Source organism: Xyrauchen texanus, chromosome 18, assembly GCF_025860055.1.
Source record: "Xyrauchen texanus isolate HMW12.3.18 chromosome 18, RBS_HiC_50CHRs, whole genome shotgun sequence".
Lineage (NCBI taxonomy): Eukaryota > Metazoa > Chordata > Actinopteri > Cypriniformes > Catostomidae > Xyrauchen > Xyrauchen texanus.
Genome location: NC_068293.1, coordinates 9,742,846 through 9,761,574, shown reverse-complemented (window position 1 = coordinate 9,761,574; position 18,729 = coordinate 9,742,846). Strand labels below are relative to the sequence as shown.

Below are 18,729 nucleotides of genomic sequence, written 5' to 3'. Positions count from 1 at the left end.
AAAGCGTTTGTCAATATCTGTCTCACTCAGCATGTTTGATTTCGGTGGCATTTCGCACAGAGGATGCATCATCATTAACTGACTGGAGCTCGCCATGCCAGTACAAGAGTAGAAACTACGTTTGGATATTGATTATTCCTGTGATTTTTGCTCAACAGAAAAATAATCTATTGTCCATCTTTGTAATTGTGTATAGGCCTACTCTAAACAATTTTGGGTGGATATGAAAAATTGAATCAGAAGGAAAACCAAAACAATATTCAAGCTAAATAATTTTGATATATGTATATATTATTCCAATGAAAATAATAATAATTGTATTTTTCTTGTTCCACATACATGAGAAGAAATTGTCAGGGTCCAAGCCAAATTTCATTAATTTTCTCTAGAAGATCAAGAACTACAGCACCTGTTTGGAGAATATTGTCAACAAAAAGAGCAAAAAAAACTTGTAGTATTTTTCATGGTAACCTTTTTGATTAAGGAGTTAATGTTCTGTACACTCTGGTATATTTCTGTACATCTCATACTGTTGTATATTATGTCCTGTTAATAAAAATAAATAAATAAATAAATAAATAAAAATAAACTACGAGTCGAAACTACGGCCAGTCAAAAGGGACAAACTGAACGCTGCTGCAAAAGGTCTCGCGATTTCAAAACAGAGCAGCGTGAATTCTGAGACGCTGGGCTTTAATGTAATAAATTGTTAAACATTGCCATAATCCTTTCACACAAAATATCCTTTTTACCATTATGAGCTTAAAGATATCGAATGTGTAATCATACATATATGTGTAATCATGTATTTAGTATGCGCATGAAAATGTGATATTCAGATATCACTGTTTTATTAAGCCACGTTAAGCGTTTGTCACGCAAAGCGTTTTAGAATGTCCCATCATATAGCCTACCGTGTTGCACACGCATACAGGATTTTACTCATACACACACAGATATGGAGGACGAGGACTGCCATTATTAAAAATAAAAATAGATGTATTTACAAATAAAGGTAAAAAATGAAAAACTTGTACATATAAATAAATTCTGACAAACATAAGTATTTACACTTTTATGTCCGTATGTATAATTTTATTCATTTTTTTCAATTCCCTTATTTATTCCCTTATTTATTTCTAAATGTATTTATTTTTACATGTATTTATTTGTTCATTTATATATTTCCATATATTTTTTTTTCCATATTTATATATTTCCAAATGTATTTATAGAAAAAAATATATATTTCCACATTTATTTATTTCTACATTTCCTTGTCCATATGGTAATGAGGGGGGCGTGCTTTATCCCTGAGGCATAGCAGTCGAACTCAGAGTGGTGCTTGGAGGCCACAGTGACATCTTGTAGTTGATCAAATTAAATACAATTGAAACAGATTGTTAAATGTACCTGGCTGTGAATTCAGTGAGTTTAATGGAAAATGAATATCTGTATTGAATGAATGACTTAATGGTCAAAATCTTTTATCACTATTGTTTATAAAAAATTATATTTCTTGCCCTGCAGGAATATCTAAAATGTCCAGGACTCCAGGATTTGTGGCCAACAATCTAAACAAAAACTGTGACTCCAACAGATCTGATAACAGACACTTTTTACATTGTCAAAAGCAGGGTGTGCACGTGAAATGATCCAGTATCTTATTTAATGCAAGTGTGCGGATGTTGGCGATTGGAGCTTGCTGAATATGTATAGCCGAACTAGGCAGCTCGGCTCAGTGAGGTGTGGGAAGGTGGGGTGTGTGTGTGTGTGTGTGTGGGGGGGTGGGGGGTGATGATGCACATCTTTTCATTTGGAACTATCACAGCCAGATCAACATATTACTAACCTGTTGCAATGAAAATACTCTCCTTCCACTCTACAGTAGGTGTCCACTGGTGAGAGAACATCCACTCAATGCCCATGCACAACGCTACACAGCTGCTGCTTTGGGGTGCGTCTGTAACATGTACAGCAAGTGTGTATTAGTATTGTCTACCACATTGCTTTCTGTATATACTACACGGTCAATAAAATGATCATGTATATGCACAATTATGGGAAAGAATATAAATATATTTACAGGGGAATTAAATGAATTAACGGATCACTCGCTGTAATATTGCGCACAACTGATATTCAACAAGATGCGCAATGAACCCGCCAAGGACACACAACGTTAAGGGAATTTTACATGGCACACAGTAATTTAGAGTCCCAATTCTTGATTGGAGAGAGGCTATAGGAGGCAAAACAACTTACAAGCTTAAAATTCAATGCTTATTTGTATTTGCCAATATTCTTTTTGTATATACTGGATTCTGGGATACTGATTACTAGAGTGTCTTTCAATCAAACATATCTCAAGCATTCATCTGTATTATCCATACAGTAGGCTGGTGAAACACTAGTATGAGAGGTTGTGTTTGTGTTTCACTGGATACTGTAGGTCTACATGTTACAGACGCACCCCAAAGCAGCAGTGGTGTAGTGTTGTGCATGGGCATTGAGAGGATTTTCTCTTCCACGCCAGTGGACACCTACTGTAGAGTGGAGGGAGAGGGCAGGTAGACCGAAGGAGAGTAGTTTGGTTACAAAAGGTCAATAATATGTTGATCCAAATGAAAAGCCGTGCATCACTCTCTCCCCCTCCCCCGCCCTTTTGCGACCCTCGCTGCCTAGTTCCATAACTATTCAGCAAGCGCCTATCGCCAACATTCGCGCGTTTGCATTAAATTAGATACTGTATCATTTCACGTGCACACCCTACTTTTGACAATGTAAAAAGTGTCTGTTATCAGATCTGTTAGAGTTGCAGTTTTTGTTTAGATTGTCAGCCAATATTTTCAGTAGTGTCCCGGGCATTTTAATCCTTGCAGAGACTTTCAAAAGAGTCTGTAAAGAAATACACATTTAGTTAAACAGTAGTGATAAAGATTTTGACCTCATTCATTCAATACAGATATTCATTTTCAGTTAAACTCACTGAATTCACAGCCAGGTCACCCTGAAGGACTGTTTATTGTCGCCGGAGATTTCAACCATGCAAATCTCAAGACAGTGCTCCCTAAATTCCATCAGTATGTGGACTTAGCAACGAGAGGGGCGAACGTGCTTGATCTTGTTTACACAAACATCCCAGGCGCATCTTCAAGACTGTTTTGAGTGCACTGACTGGCACATGTTCAGGGAGGCTGCAACATATGGGTACTCTACCAACTTGGAGGAATACACAGCTTCAGTGACCAGCTACATCAGCAAGTGCATTGATGATGTCACTTTTTCCAAGACCATCACCACACGCTCCAACCAGAAGCTGTGGATGATTGCGGAGGTGCGTGCACTGCTGAGGACCCGAGACTTCGCCATCAGAGCAGGCGACAAGGCAGCCCTAAGAACAGTGAGGGCCAAACTATCCTGGGTCATCAGAGAGGCAAAGCGCGCACATGCCCAGAGAATCCACAGTCACTTCCAGGACAGCTGTGACACACGGCGCATGTGGCAGGGCATCCAGGCATCACCAACTACAGGACAACATCAGTTGCCTGTGACAAAGATGCCTCCCTTCCAGATGCGCTGACTTCTATGCTCGGTTTGAAGTGCAGAACGACGTGGTGGCGAGGAAGACCACCCCTCCTCCCAACAACCAGGTGCTCTGTCTTACCACGGCTGATGTGAGGAAAACTCTACATAGAGTCAACCCACGGAAGGCTGCTGGACCAGACAACATTCCTGGCAGAGTGCTCAGAGGATGTGCAAACCAGCTGGCAGATGTTCTTACCGACATCTTCAACATCTCTCTGAGCAGCGCCATCATTCCAACGTGCTTCAAGGCCACCACCATCGTCCCCATGCCAAATAAATCTGCAGTGTCCTGCCTCAACGACTACCGTTCCGTCGCACTGACACCCATCATCATGAAGTGCTTCAAGAGGCTCGTCATGAGGCACATTAAGACCCAGCTGCCCCCCTCACTAGACCCACTGCAGTTTGCGTATCGTCCAAACCGTTCAACAGACGATGCCATCACCACCACCCTCCATCTGGCACTCACCCACCTAGATAAAAAGGACTCATACGTTTGAATGCTGTTCATAGACTTCAGCTCAGTTTTCAACACAATTGTGTGCACTTTATATAGGTATGTTATTTAGTCTGTGTAGTCTCATGTGGTTCTGGGTTTGTCCTATGTTGTTATATGTAGTACCATGGTCCTGGAGGAACGTTGTCTCGTTTCGCTGTGTACTGTACTAACTGTATATGGTTGAAACGACAATAAAAGCCACTTGACTTGAGGTACATTTAACAATCTCTTAATACACACCCACACCCATCTGCGTAAATCCATACATTTGGAAATATATAAATATGGAAATAAAAATATATGGAAATATATATATGAATAAATAAATACATGTAGAAATAAATATATGTCAAAATAAATACATTTAGAAATAAATAATGAAGGGAATAAATAAATAAATGTGGAGTTAAATTAATGTGGATATAAATAAATACAATTATACTTAAATAAGGAAATAAAATTAGAAATATTTTTGTATGTGAGATTGTAACATTTATTTATGTATTTATATGTAAATTGTATTTATTTATTTGCAATTACATTTACATATTTATTTTTAATAACGGCAGTCCTCGTTCTCCATACACAGACTGCCACAGATCATGATCCAGCAGCAGATCAGCAGAGCAGACACACGAAAGCACTAATGAATTACAATGAATCGATCTCCAAATATCGATTCTGTTGGGGCATACGGAGGAAATTAAATAAACCAAAGTAGTAATATAACTGACATTGAGCAAACCAGTATGAACAGAAGACAAACTCATCATTCACGTCAAACATTCAAGCTCAAAATCAGCACACACAGAGTAGAACTGAATCATTTTCCAGAAGAAAACATTTTTATTGTACAAATGTAACGATCTGATAGTATTTGGATAAGATCGACGTAAAAAAGGAAATTGTTTACATAAAAAAACTAATTGACATTTTAAACGTTTCAAAAACGATAAATAATTGTCAACTTTCTTGTTATATTGGTGTGTTTTGTTCTATCAGTCAGTAATTTCCGTTTGAGGACTACATTATATTTTCTACAGTGTCCCTGTTTATAAACAACCATATTGTAGTTTCACTTTCGTTTCTCTTAAAGCGAAATCGTTGCGATTTCACATAGATATCATAGAATAGAATAGAAGATTGTTATTGAAATTGAAACACCTTATTGTATAATAATAACGCTAATGAAAAATATATCAGAGTAAAAAATAAAAATCATAAAAACAACAACTCAGTTAAGCACTCTGTAAAACAAAATACAGTAGAAAATCTTCATCTGAACTGTATTATTTTGCATTTTACAGGAATAGATTTCTTAAAGGGATATTTCGCCCCAAAAATGACAAATGATCTCATCATTTACTCACCCTTGTGCCATCTCATATTTGTATGGCTTTTATTATTCTGCAGTACACAAATTAATATTTTTAGAAGAATATTTTAGCTCTGTAGGTCCATACAATGCAAATGAATGGTGACCAGAACTTTGAAGACCTAAAAAGCACATAAAGTAATCTATATGACTCCAGTGGTTAAATCCATGACTTCAGAAGCGATATGATAGGTGTGAGTGAGAAATAGATCAATATTTAAGTCATTTTTTACTATAAATCTCCTCTTTCACTTTCATAATGTGAGGAGGATGACAACTCATATATTATGAATGTAGAGTATGAGATGCATCTGATAATATAATTTGTGCTTCCCTGATATCAGACTTCTTATACAAATACCCATCTAATTCTAGTGCAAGTAACCTTTCCAATCACCTTTACACAGTGTGAGAAGCTTTTTGTTATTTTGTTAATTTCTTCCTTGATGACAGTTGTGACTAATATCGAGTTACCAAAGTTTTATTGTTGGAACTTTGCCTGTACTATTTATGTTATTTTGGCTGAAAATATTTGGCAGTTACTATGGTAAATATTTGTGAGTTTCACAAAAAAAATCTAATTATTCACATTAATTGCATTGGTTTGTTTATTCATTTATGATCAGCATATTCACTGTAATGATCCAGAACTATTGCAGAACCCTAAGGACACTTTCTTGTCTATTGGTGTCCTGATTATTTAAAGATCATCAAGCCTTTGGTTGGAGAACAAAAGCCCTTTAAGGTTTTTCATATGTTAGGGCCTAGGGGTAATGTGTTAACCTATGTCAGGGGATCAGATGTCATACAGATGTGTTTGTAGTGTGCATTATGACAGCTGTGTTATTGGGGGTGGCGTATTTTCATCATCAAATATGGAGGAAATAGAGGGGGAGTTCCCAAGGGATGTTTTTGAAAATACCGTATATTTTGAGTTTACGAAAGAAAGGATTACTCCTGCCCCACCTTGGTTTTGAGACATTGTTGGCACATGAGACATGCAAGTTTATAAGTTCACAACATGGATGAGTTTGAAACCAAATGTACCTAATGTGTCAATTTGTGCCATTGCCCACACAGTACTGATGGATACAGCAGGATACCACCAAAATGAATCAAGATGGACCAAACTGCAGAGGAGTAAGCGATGACATGACTGTTGTTGTGTTTTCCATCTCCATGTGATCCAGATGTTTCTCCTCCATAATTGTTTCCATCAGGCATAATTTCAACATGCTTATTAACGACTGTAGAATACTTTTTTGTTTTTGTTGTTGTTTTGTCAAAGTAGTTCAATATTATCTGAGTCTATATACATGTCTGTATCTCGCAGGGTTTGAACCAGCTACCTTCCAGTTACCACCCCTAAACTTCGGTCACTGTCACCCCATTTTGTATATATGAATGAAAAGTATTTATGTTTCTCCTGTCTCTGCAGTTGCTCAGAATGATGAGGAATATCTGAGGAGATGGAAGGAGGAGAATTGTCCTGGCCCCATTCAACTGGCTCCAGAAAGACTAGGTAATATGGAGACACACAAAAATGAAGAAAACAGACACACAATCAAAAGAAAGGAAGTTCATAACCTGCAAATGTATTCTTTCTCACAGGTGGTGCAGTATCTTTAGCTGAAGTTAGACTGAGGCAGCAGGAGGAAGCATGCCAGTCAAAACTAAGAAAAAAAGGTTTAGAAGTACCTGTTTGCAGTTTCTGGTTCACTTCCTGAATACCTGTGGTGTGTTGCATACTGAAATATGAATAACTTTACAGCTCTGAAAAGTGGAAATGGACAGAATGGAGAGACAGGCAGAAGAAGAGGAGAATGAGAGGATGAAGGCCAATCAGCGAGAGAAAGTATATTAACAGAAAAAATCAAGGAATTTTACATTTATGATTTCCAGGCCTGGAAAAGTCATGGAAATTAATCAAATGTTCAAAAGTCCAAGAAATTCGTATAGTCAACATATTGTATATTTTTCTAGGTCAGCTCTAAAATATTTCATTGGCCACCCCCCCTCTTTGAAACTAAATAGATTTGACAATAAGAGAATTTTAAAATGTAAAAATAGTTTAATTCTAGTTTTAAGCATAAATAATAATAATAATAATAATAATAATAATAAAAAGGTTTATGCTTAAAAAATTTGCCAGTGGAATAAAATGAATAAACTGAATTCAGAATATGATGAAGTCTTCTAATTTTCCATCTCAGATAAATTTATCTACAACACAATAAGGATGTATTTGTTAACATAAGGTAATGCAATAGTTAACATGATCTAACGATGAACAAAACTTTTACTGCTTTATTAATCCTCTTTAATGCTAACCTATGTATATAATTCTATATTAGAATTAGTTTATTATATTGTAAAGTATTCAATGGAAAGGAGGAGGCGAGAACCAGCTTGACAATATAAATAATAGTTTATTTATATTGGTTTCCCTGGGGGAGGGCGTGATTTAAGCCTAGTCTGCCGGCAGGTCATCCCCATCTACCTGGACGAGGGAAGGGACAAGGGGATGGAAACAGAAATAATTAAAATGGGGGGGTATTTCCTGTAACAGTGTAGTACCCCCAAAAAACACTACAATTTAAACGAGAGGGAAAAGGCCAACACAGAGCGGCAGTGAGAGAGAGAGAGGAGAGAGAGATGAAAAAGAAAGAAAGAAAAAAGACAAACACACACGACGAACTATCTCTCTCTCGTCGCACCACTGTCTGTCATCGGCCTTTATCCCTCTCTGAGGCTTAATTTGCCTGATAAGGGACCGGGTGTGTATGATCACGACCCGGCCCCGCCCTCTGCCCTGCCACATATATATAAACTAAAATGAACAAATGATCAACAGTAGTATTTTGATAAATTAACAATAACGCAAATTAATAAATGCTTTAAAAATCAATGTTGAAACTTATTTCATGATACCTCATGCATTAAAGGGTTAGTTCACCTAAAAATTTAAATTATCCCATATCCCCTCAAGCCATCCTAGGTGTATATGACTTTCTTCTTTCAACCAAACACAATCTGAGTTATAAAAAAAAAAATATATCTTCTAATCTTTATAATCAGAATGAATGGTACCTTAGATTTTGATGCCCAAAAAAGCGCATCTATCCATCAAAAAAGTAATCCATAAGGCTCCAGGGGGTTAATAAAGGCCTTCTGAAGCGAAGGGATGCATTTTGTAAGACAAATATCCACATTTTGTAAGACAAATATCCATATTTATAACTTTTTAAACTATAATCACTTGCTTCCAGTAACGGCCATCCACATGTTCACAAGAGAGTCAAGTTCCAGAGTATGACGTAAGCTCTGGTGAGAAGAAGACGAGCACAATTTCAGTTTTCAGCGTTGTAAGAATTTAGATCATTAGTTCTGTACAGCAGTACCGCCACTCTCTAAATGCAGAGAACGCAGCCTACGTAGGGCACCAACCCAGATCGTGGAACACTCGCTGTGCCTGAAACCACCCCCTATCCAGTATTTAGTGCACTATTTAGAGTTTTCACTATTTTGTAGGAGTGTCTGAATTCTGAGTGAGCCACTTGTTCCCTACTTTTGTTCTCTCATTCTTACCCACAATGCACTGTAATTTCAAGTGTAAATTTCAAGTACACTCGATGACGGTTAATTTCACACAGTCCACCACGGGGAAGACATACAAAGCTAGGAGATTACTGCTTGCTTCACTTCTGCAATGTTTTATTTGACAAATCATTACTGGATTCAAATAACATAACACATAGAGAGACAAAACATACAGATACATTTTAAAATGTACTCTTTATTTGTTAAAATGTGTGTACTCTTTATATTAACACACAGTATATATTAAAAATGTCAAAAAGAATGAATATTTATTGTATTAATACTTTATAAGAATAACACGTAAGGCCCAAGTATTTATAATTTTCACATCTGACGTTTCTGCACCAGCCCCAGAGCTCCGACACTCTCGTCCGAATTCCCTCATTTCGTTCACTTACTGCTGAGATATAGTGCACTAACTGCCATTCACTGTATAGGAATTAGTGAATGAGTGAACGATTGCGGACATAGCCACTCTCGTCACCACGATCGCCTCGCACCCGCACATCTCAATGCTGTCTGTTCGCACTCCAGTTGTCGATCACGCGAATGGCAGTGATTTATACTAAACTTGGATGTTTACATGGATTTATACAGTTAATCTTCCTTAAGAAGCTGCTATCGTTTCCAGTACCCCCGTGAGGGCGTGGAGTAAATGCATAAATACTGCTTATGTCATGCGGGACAAAGCGCAGATATATTGCCGCACTGATTTAAAAATGTACACTTAAAAACTGATGTCATAAGAACCCAGTTACAGAATCGCCCTGAAAATGACAATCTCATTACACAGAAAAGCCCGCGTTAGAATTAGAGCCAAAACTTACCTCAGCGTGCTGCCATAAATTGGACCTGTGACTTTAATCTTGAAATATCCGCTTGTCTTGGTGTTATATTAAGGTATAGCATGACGAAACTATTATTTTTTCACTGTGTGGAGCGAAGAAAGTGTTTCACTTTGAAGAGCTTTACGCTGCAGCTCTGATTGAGTGACAATTTGTGAAAGTATCTCATCACACGTAGCTGTGAACTTCCACTCTCGTAAAAGTCCCATTCAATAATCTCTCAATAAATTACACATTAATTCAAATTAAACCCAGTAATGTAATGACAGTAACGCCGCACATTGTAAAGAAGTGAAAGTAAAAATATTTAATTAGAAATTTACTTGAGTGAGAGTAAAGAGTCTGCGATGGACTGGCGACCTGTCCAGGGTGTCCCCCGCCTTTCGCCCAATGTTAGCTGGGATAGGCTCCAGCCCCCCGCGACCCTGTACACAGGATAAGCGGTTGACGATGGATGGATGGATGGAGAGTAAAGAGTACCCACTTTTAAACCTACTCTAAATGTAAATTTTCCCCCAAAAAGTTACTCAAGTAAATGTAACGGAGTAAATGTAACGTGTCACTACACACCTCTGTTTTTTAATATAACTCCGATTGTGTTTGGCTGAAAATAGAAAGTCATATACACCTAGGATGGCTTGAGGGTGAGTAAATTATGGGATAACTTTCATTTTTGGGTTAATGAACCCTTTAACTACAGTCAACAATTAGAAACCTCGTTGAAAACCATTTAATCTTGTTTAAAGGATGTTTTGATATTTTTACTGAAAAGCAAGACTAACATACTGATTAAGAAAATTATTTTCCTCTTTCTGTAATTACGGATGACAGAAAAGTCATTGAAAAGTCATGGAAATTAATTGCTCAAAAGATGTGGGAATCCTCAGTTAAGACGTTTGTAACCCAAGAGTTTGTTTGCATTTTTGACGTTTTACTGCATGTCTGAAGGATAATACCTTACTCTCCTTCAAAAGCAAAACATGGTCATCTGGGTTGTGTTTTCATTCACTGCTTTCCTTTTTTATGAAGCCTTTGTAATTCAAACTTTATAACTCCAGATGTCACTGCAGGCAACTGGCACATACAAGTCATCAACTGTTACGCAATTCAATGAGAAATCAGAGCTCAAACTTCAATGCTGCTGCACTTAGGTTTGCTTGATTGATGAGACTAATTATTCCAGCAGCCACAGGGAGCAAAGTTCATTTGCTAAAACATGCTCCGGTCATTGCTTTGCTGTTCTCGTAGTAATAATGGTTAACAATAGGGATCTCAGGATTGTAGATTAGCTTGAAATACTGGAAATGAAAAATATTAAAAGGGCGTTTTGTTAGGCTACTTTAAGAGAATCAGGGAAATGGACACAGCAATAGGACAAGAACATGAACACTATGAATTTGCATTGCAGGCCAATAAACTCGAGATGAAGAGAAGGCAATAAGAGGAGAAGAGACAAGAGCTGTACCTACATGATCAGCAAAATGTACGTCCACATTCTTTACCCTACACCATGCCAAATGTGTGCTTCATTTTGAGGAAGTATAGTATATGAGGAAGTTGGTTGTTAGGTGTCGCTGGCATTTATCCAAAAAAAGCAACAGACCTGGAGGCACAGGTTTGCCTTTTGGCCTAAGTTTAGTAGAAATCATGGGAACTAAAGAGAGTGGCATATGTCTGTAGTTCTTATCAAGAGATGATTTAAAACAAATGCAAGGAATCCTCTTTTCTGTTCTGTCCTAATTTCACCCCTGGTATTAGGGGGAGGGACATTTTCATTCTAGAGGGCATTTGATTGGACAGAAATCTCTGTAGTGCAAGATTAGTCATCAATATTTTGGTCAGTGTTCCCAGATGCATTTATTTAGGAGTACATTTACATACAGATGGCTTTAAAGCTCATAGACATGGATTAAAAGTCATAAAAGTTTCTTTAAGGTGAGATTTCCCCCAAAAAAAAGAAATCATCATTTATTCACTCATGTCATTTCAAACCTGCATTTATTCCATGGAGCACAAGAAGATACATTCTGAAGAATGTTGATGTTGTTCTTTTTTACATACAATTAAAGTGAATTGTGACTGTGACGTTCTGGCTAACATCTCTTTTTGTGTTCCATGGTAGAAAATATATATAGGTTAGTCATATAGGTTTGGAACAATGCCTTGGTGAGTTAATGATGAAAGAATTTTCAGTTTTGGTTAAATTATCCGTTTATAATTACAATTCCTCTTGCAGGATGACTGTGGAGTTTCTTTAAATAATTGAGAGGTCCAGCAGGACAGTTTCCATGGCAGCAAGCAAATCCACACAAGCATCATCCTGGGTAAGACAGCGGCCAAAGAATCCACTGAGTGCTCTATGAGCCTGAGTTCAAGTCTTTTCTGCATAGCTGTGGCACTGAGGTTAGAGCCCAAGGAACTGGAATAATTCACACCAATTGATCTGTCTTTGACACATGTTTTCAAAGCAAACAGGCCTCACTCTGGAGCTGTCATCAACATGGCACATTTGACTGCAGCACAGAGTCGGCCTACTGCCAGGCTCGGTCCTCCCCCAATTATCTCCTCATTACCCTCACACCAGAGAGGGCTATCTGACTCCATGATGGAGCTTTCTCAGTCGTAAACCTACTGCACAGCCTTTGTCTTCACGGGCAGCCAGTGCGAAGACATGAGCGTTGCTTCTGAATGGCGAGGCAAGCAGAGTTTAGGGGACTTCCCAGGGTTCACAGCAACTACGCCTCTCAGAGAGCACAGAGGGGTCTTTGAGAATGCTGGTGTGGAATAACCTGTATTGTTTGAGTGAAAGTACCTGGAAAGAAGCCAGAGTCTCAGTCTATGACACAAGCGATCTAACAGGATGTGTTTATAGGTTTTAATTAACATTTTGCCTGCAGGATTTCACTTGAATTTTAAGCAACTTTGGTATGCATCAGTATGCTGTTGTGGTTGCCAAAACAGATATTTATCATGCTGTGCTTTTAGGTTTTGCCATTATTGCTTTTCATCTTTTCAGGAAAGTCTGATTGAAAAATCACTAATCGTACAGTATATATTTTGGTTGCTTTTCTTTCCTTGTTTATGCCTTAGTTGGCTGGTGGAAGTTTTGGAAATTAATTTGGTACTTTTGGGGTAATATGTGCCCCCAAGAATTGATTTTCTAAACCACATTAAAAACACAGCATGTCACCCATTTGTGGCATGAATAATTCAATTAACTGAACCAAATTCTCAATTGGAGTAATTATTCCTGGTCAAAGATCAAATAAAATAAAAGTAGATGTAAAAATATGCAAGCTATAATAGCACAGAAAACTCTCGGCTAGAATAGATTAAAAGATTTTGAAGTGGTGGGGAGTTGTTGGAGATGATTTAGATTTTATAATTAAAAAAAAACAGTACATAGCTACACATTCAACAACACTCATACAGTAAATAAATTACTGATACATTTCAGCTATTGTTCTATACAGTCAGACACTGTATAGGAAGGGATATTTATAAATAGGAGAAATCTTAATGCTGAATATGGCGGCTGTAAGAATGGAAGAAAACAGTTCACATTATTGATTTTTATTGTTACATTATTGATTGTTATTGTGACATGGCCTGGTCAGTTTTAATCGAGAACGCATGTGTGCTTTAGCTGGACCAGCCTGATCATTTGCATTTACAGTATAGCATGATCAGAGCTAAATAAAATATATAAAAATAATAATAAAAAAAAATTTGCACATAAAATGAAGCGTTGTTGTCAGATTGTATTACTGATTTGTTATTTGGTCATGATCTTGGCCATCTGTTTTGGAGATTTCAGCCTTTCCCCATTCAAGTAGACAAGTAAGAGACTTCCTGATTAAGGGACTGTGCTGAAGTGTCTGCAGAGGCACTTAGGCTTAGACTATTCAGAAAAATAGCTTATGTTAGATTTTTTTTTCTTTTGGCAATTTGCCCTTAGCCCTGGTTACTTTCATCCCCTGACTTGTGGTAATGCTGCAGACTGGAGACTAGGCTGACCGTGAGAAGTTTGAGGGCTGCCTCACTCACTAATAGTGACAATTGAGTGTTAAAACTGCATTGTCCACTGTCAATCATTGAATTTTTTTTTGTCTGGCTTTCTAAGTTGGTTCACCAATTGTTCCCTGTTCGAGACTTTCAGTCATGCAGAACCCAAGGACTTCCTTCTGGATGACTTACTGGGAAAATCCCTCTAATAGACAGATCATTCATTAAGACTGCAGGGCTGTGCTGGAGTACAGCTTAAGCAACTGCATTATTGTTTAGAGCACCAGTTCTTCCAGCTTACTGGGAGAGGAGGCTGTTTGATTGTGCTTTTCCTTGGGTGTATTGACTTAAGTGGCTGGAGGGCCTCCAGGCCAAGTAACGAAACGCTCCAACCTAAATGTCATAGGCCCACCGATCAAAGTGTTTGTGGAAAGATGGGTTCTTGATGTGGTTTTGTGGCCACCGAGAATTGTTATCCTTTCAGTGATGCTTCCACAAGACAAATTAATCTCCTGTATATCCTCTGTTTGTCCAAAGGATCCTTTGTATTGGCTTCCCAGGATGCCAGGCCCAGGTCGTCCCACCTATTCCGCTTACTCTCTGGCCATTCCAAACAGAGCAGCCCCTGCATGCTGTCCCCGGGCCTTCTGACCAAACACACAAAGGATCTCATCTCGCCCCTCCTTACATTGTGTTTCTATACAGTACCAAGAGAATCTCAGAGTAACACCACTAAAGTACATCTAACACCCATTTCAGAGGTAATTTTATTTTTTTATATTTTTTTTGCTGAAGTGTGTGGTGGGCTCACCCTCAGTGAGGCTAGAACTGTAACGACAATGGCTGGGTTCCAAAACAGAATTGGTTCTCCACTGGTGGGTTTGTCTTGACCCAAAAATGGGTTGTAGGTCTGTTATTATACTGTAGGTTTTATGTAAAACAGGGGTAAATACAATACTAAATGCAAATAATAAAGTGCAACTAACCATATAATCATGCACAGTTAGGACAGAAAAGGAAATAAACTTATTAACTGTTAAAAAGGGAGGGGAAATTTCTTACCATATCTTTTAATGTTGACATCAATATCTCTGCTGCCAATCAAACTCTACAGTATTTTGGCACAAATTCATCTGTCACTTGGTAGAAGCTTTCAGCCAAATTTGGCAGATGCCAGTATAAACAGAAACCAAGATGGAATGTTGCAATGCTGCTTGTTATACAAAAGTTAGTTCCAGTCCACGAATGTGATTGGACAAGAGATGTTCTAAGACTGCTGATGCCTCTGAACAGCAGATCTCTGACTCTTTACTGTTTGCATCACTTCAGTTTTGTTTGTGGCATTCTAAACTAAAGTGTAAGACCAGTGCATATGTGTAAATTAGTGGTGGTGGCGTAGTGGCTAAAGCACAGGGCTGTTAATCAGAAGGTCACTGGTTTGAACCCCATGGCCACCACCATTGTGCCCTTGAGCAAGGCACTTAACTCCAGGTTGCTCTGGGGGGATTGTCCCTGTAATAATTGCACTGTATGTTGCTTTGGATAAAAGTGTCTGCCAAATGCATAAATGTAAATTAGTTTTTTTATTCTTACCTGTCACATTAAAGATTTTAGCCAGCAGATGGAGACAAAAGAAAAATTGTATTTGTTATGAAAGAGTTTGGTTGATGTTTGTTGAGTCAGCAAGTGGGATTCTTTCAAGTCATTGGCATTATCTCTCACTCCATGATTGCTTAAATTACTACTACACTATAGCTGGGAACGTCTAGGTTACGTATGTAACCTCCGTTCCCCGATGGAGGGAACGAGACGTTGTGTCAGAGAAGCGACACTAGGGGTCTCTCTTGAGCACCGATATTCAGCTCTGAACTATGAAAAAAGGCCAATGAGAGTTGGCAACCAGTATTTGCATGTCCCGCCCCCGGACATACGGGTATTTAAGCGGCGCAAATACGGGAGTTCATTCAGGATATTTCTGAGGAGCTGGAAATGGTCCGGCTACAACAGTGGCTCAGCTCAGCGACGTGGCAGGGGAGACACAACGTCTCCTTCCCTCCATCGGGGAACGGAGGTTACATACGTAACCTAGACGTTCCCCTTCTGTCGCTCTCTCCACGTTGTGTCAGAGAAGCGACACTAGGGGTCCACTTATAAAGTGCCATGCGCTGAGCCGTGTACGTGAACTGCTGATGCAGGAGCGAGCAGGTATACCTACGTGCAAAACGACCAACTGCATCAGGCTGCACGTACCCTTCCCCAATGCCCCATTTAAGCCATCAGACTCCTTATCGTTACCCTGGAGGGGGGAACAAGGTGATGGCCGCCAACATGGGAACGGGCCAGCCTGGCTGGGCCTCTTTTCTCTCTATGTTTCTCGCATAGAGCAACTACGGCCGGGGCCCTTACACGCATTGAGGGAAGGGGGTCTTAGCCCTTATTCAGGGTGGAGAAGACCCTGCAGAGGCCACGCCTACCCGGGAGGGGAGGCAAATTTTAGTGGCAAACACATCAGAGGCCTGCTTAGGGCCTAAGTGGAAAAGTTGGTGCGGTGGTAGATCCAGCCTCGTAGAGGGGGAAGCATACAACACGGCGACCGAGGCAGCTGTGACTGCCTAAGGGAAAGGGGGGTCCGCTCGAGAGGGGACAGTACCGTGGCATTACACACAGGGGGAGTCTGAACAGGAGGCCTTACCTGTGGAGCACCTATACCAGTACAGGGTAGCTTGCGGTACCCGCAGTGGCTTGGGTCGGCGAGTTCCTCCGCTGAACTGTGACCCACGAGGGCTAGGGAGGAATCAACCAGTGTCCCAAACATGGGATCTCCTGGGAACGAAGGCGCACTGTTTTCCCTTGGTTAGGGAAGCGGTTCACCCGGTCAGACCGTCAGCGTGCTACCGAGTTCTACGGGCTCGGACCTGAGAAAACACGGGACTTCTATAAACTCGGAGATTATAGAATCTCGCAAAAGTGTTAGGTGTTGCCCAGCCCGCTGCTCTACAGATGTCTGCTAGGGCAGTGCCCCTAGCCAGTGCCCATGAGGACGCAACACTCCTGGTGGAGTGAGCTCGGACCCGCAAGGGGGGGGGCACGGCCTGGGTGTGATAAGCCAGGGAAATGGCGTCGACAACCCAGTGGGCGAGTCTCTGCTTGGAGACAGCGTTCCCTTTCTGCTGTCCCCCAAAGCATACGAAGAGCTGCTCAGAGCGTCTAGTGCTCTGTGTGCGATCCAGATAAATACGTAAAGCACGTACTGGACACAGCAGTGAAAGGACTGGGTCTGCCTCCTGGGTCTGACATACACCTTGAGGGTCGAGGGGGTCAGCCTCCTCTCCAGCCTCTCCTGTAGGAACACGAGCACTGACCTAACTGCGCACTTCTGTGGGTCTTCGGCTCGGGAAGAACACCAGTCTGCGAACAGACGCCATTTTAAGGCGTAAAGTTGCCTGGTCGAAGGGGCTCTGGCTTGGTTAATAGTGTCTATGATGGCCGAAGGTAGGCCGGCTAGATCTTCCGCGTCCCGTCCAGGGGCCAGACGTGGAGATTCCAGAGGTCTGGGTGTGGATGCCAGAGCATGCCCTGTCCCTGAGAAAGAAGGTCCTTCCTCAGGGGAATTCGACAGGGAGGGGCTGTCATGAGGAGCGTGAGATCGGAGAACCACGTCCGGTTGGGCCAGTAGGGGGCCACCAGAGTGACTTGCTCCTCGTCCTCCCTGACCTTGCATAGCACCTGTGCAAGAAGGCTCACTGGGGGAAAAGCGTACTTGTGCAGCCACGTGGGCCAGCTGAACCTGGGGACAGAGCATCTGTCCCAAGGGGGGCCTCTGTGAGGGCATACCAGAGTGGGCAGTGGGAGGTTTCCTGGGAGGCAAACAGGTCTACCTGGGCCTTGCCGAACCTGTCCCAAATCAGCTGAACCGACTGGGGGTGGAGCCTCTACTCTCCGCCGGGCAAGTTTTGTCTTGACAGCGCATCCGCTATCATATTGAGGTTGCCAGGGATGTGAGTGGCGCGCAGCGACTTGAGTCGCTGCTGTCTCCAAAGGAGGAGACGACGGGCGAGCTGTGACATGTGGAGGGAGCGTACTCCGCCTTGGCGGTTTATGTAAACGTGGCAAGCATGTCCTGACTAGGACATGCTTGCCACGAATTAACGGAAGAAACTTCTTCAGGGCAAGAGAAACAGCCAGCAGCTCTAGGCAGTTGATGTGCCAGCGCAGCGGGCCTCGGTTCCACTGGCCTGCGGCTGCACGCCCGTTGCACACGGCACCCCAACCCAGTTTGGAGGCGTCGGTCGTAACCAGAACACGTCAGGACACCTGCTGCAAGGGTACTCCTGCCCTTAGAAAGTGGAGGTCTGTCCAGGGTCTGAAGGCTTGGCGGCAGGCAGTGGTAACTTTCACCTCGTGCATGCCGCAGCACCATGCTCGTCTCGGGACTCGAGTCTTGAGCCAGTGCTGAAGTGGTCTCATATGCATCAACCCCAGCTGCGCGACCGCCGCAGAGGATGCCATATGCCCCAGGAGCTGTTGGAAACGTTTTAAAGGGACCACGGCGCCTGGCTTGAAAGAAGCGAGGCATTCCAGCACTGACTGAGCACGCTCGTTGGAGTGCCGTGCTGTCATTGAGACTGAGTCTAACTCCAAACTGAGAAAAGAGATGCTCTGGACCGGGGTGAGCTTGCTCTTTTCCCAGCTGACCTGAAACCCTAAACGGCCAAGGTGTTTGAGCACCTGGTCTCTGTGTGTGCATAGTAATTCCTTCGAGGGGGCCAGAATGAACCAATCGTCGAGGTAATTGAGTATGCGTATGCCCGCTCCTC

The 18,729-nt window shown here is 41.1% G+C and overlaps 1 pseudogene; it reads left to right on the top strand.

Annotated features, from left to right (window-relative positions):
• Positions 1–7,248: 7,248 nt before the first annotated feature.
• LOC127658655 (epithelial-stromal interaction protein 1-like) overlaps positions 7,249–18,729 on the top strand; it is a 30,461-nt pseudogene continuing 18,980 nt past the window's right edge.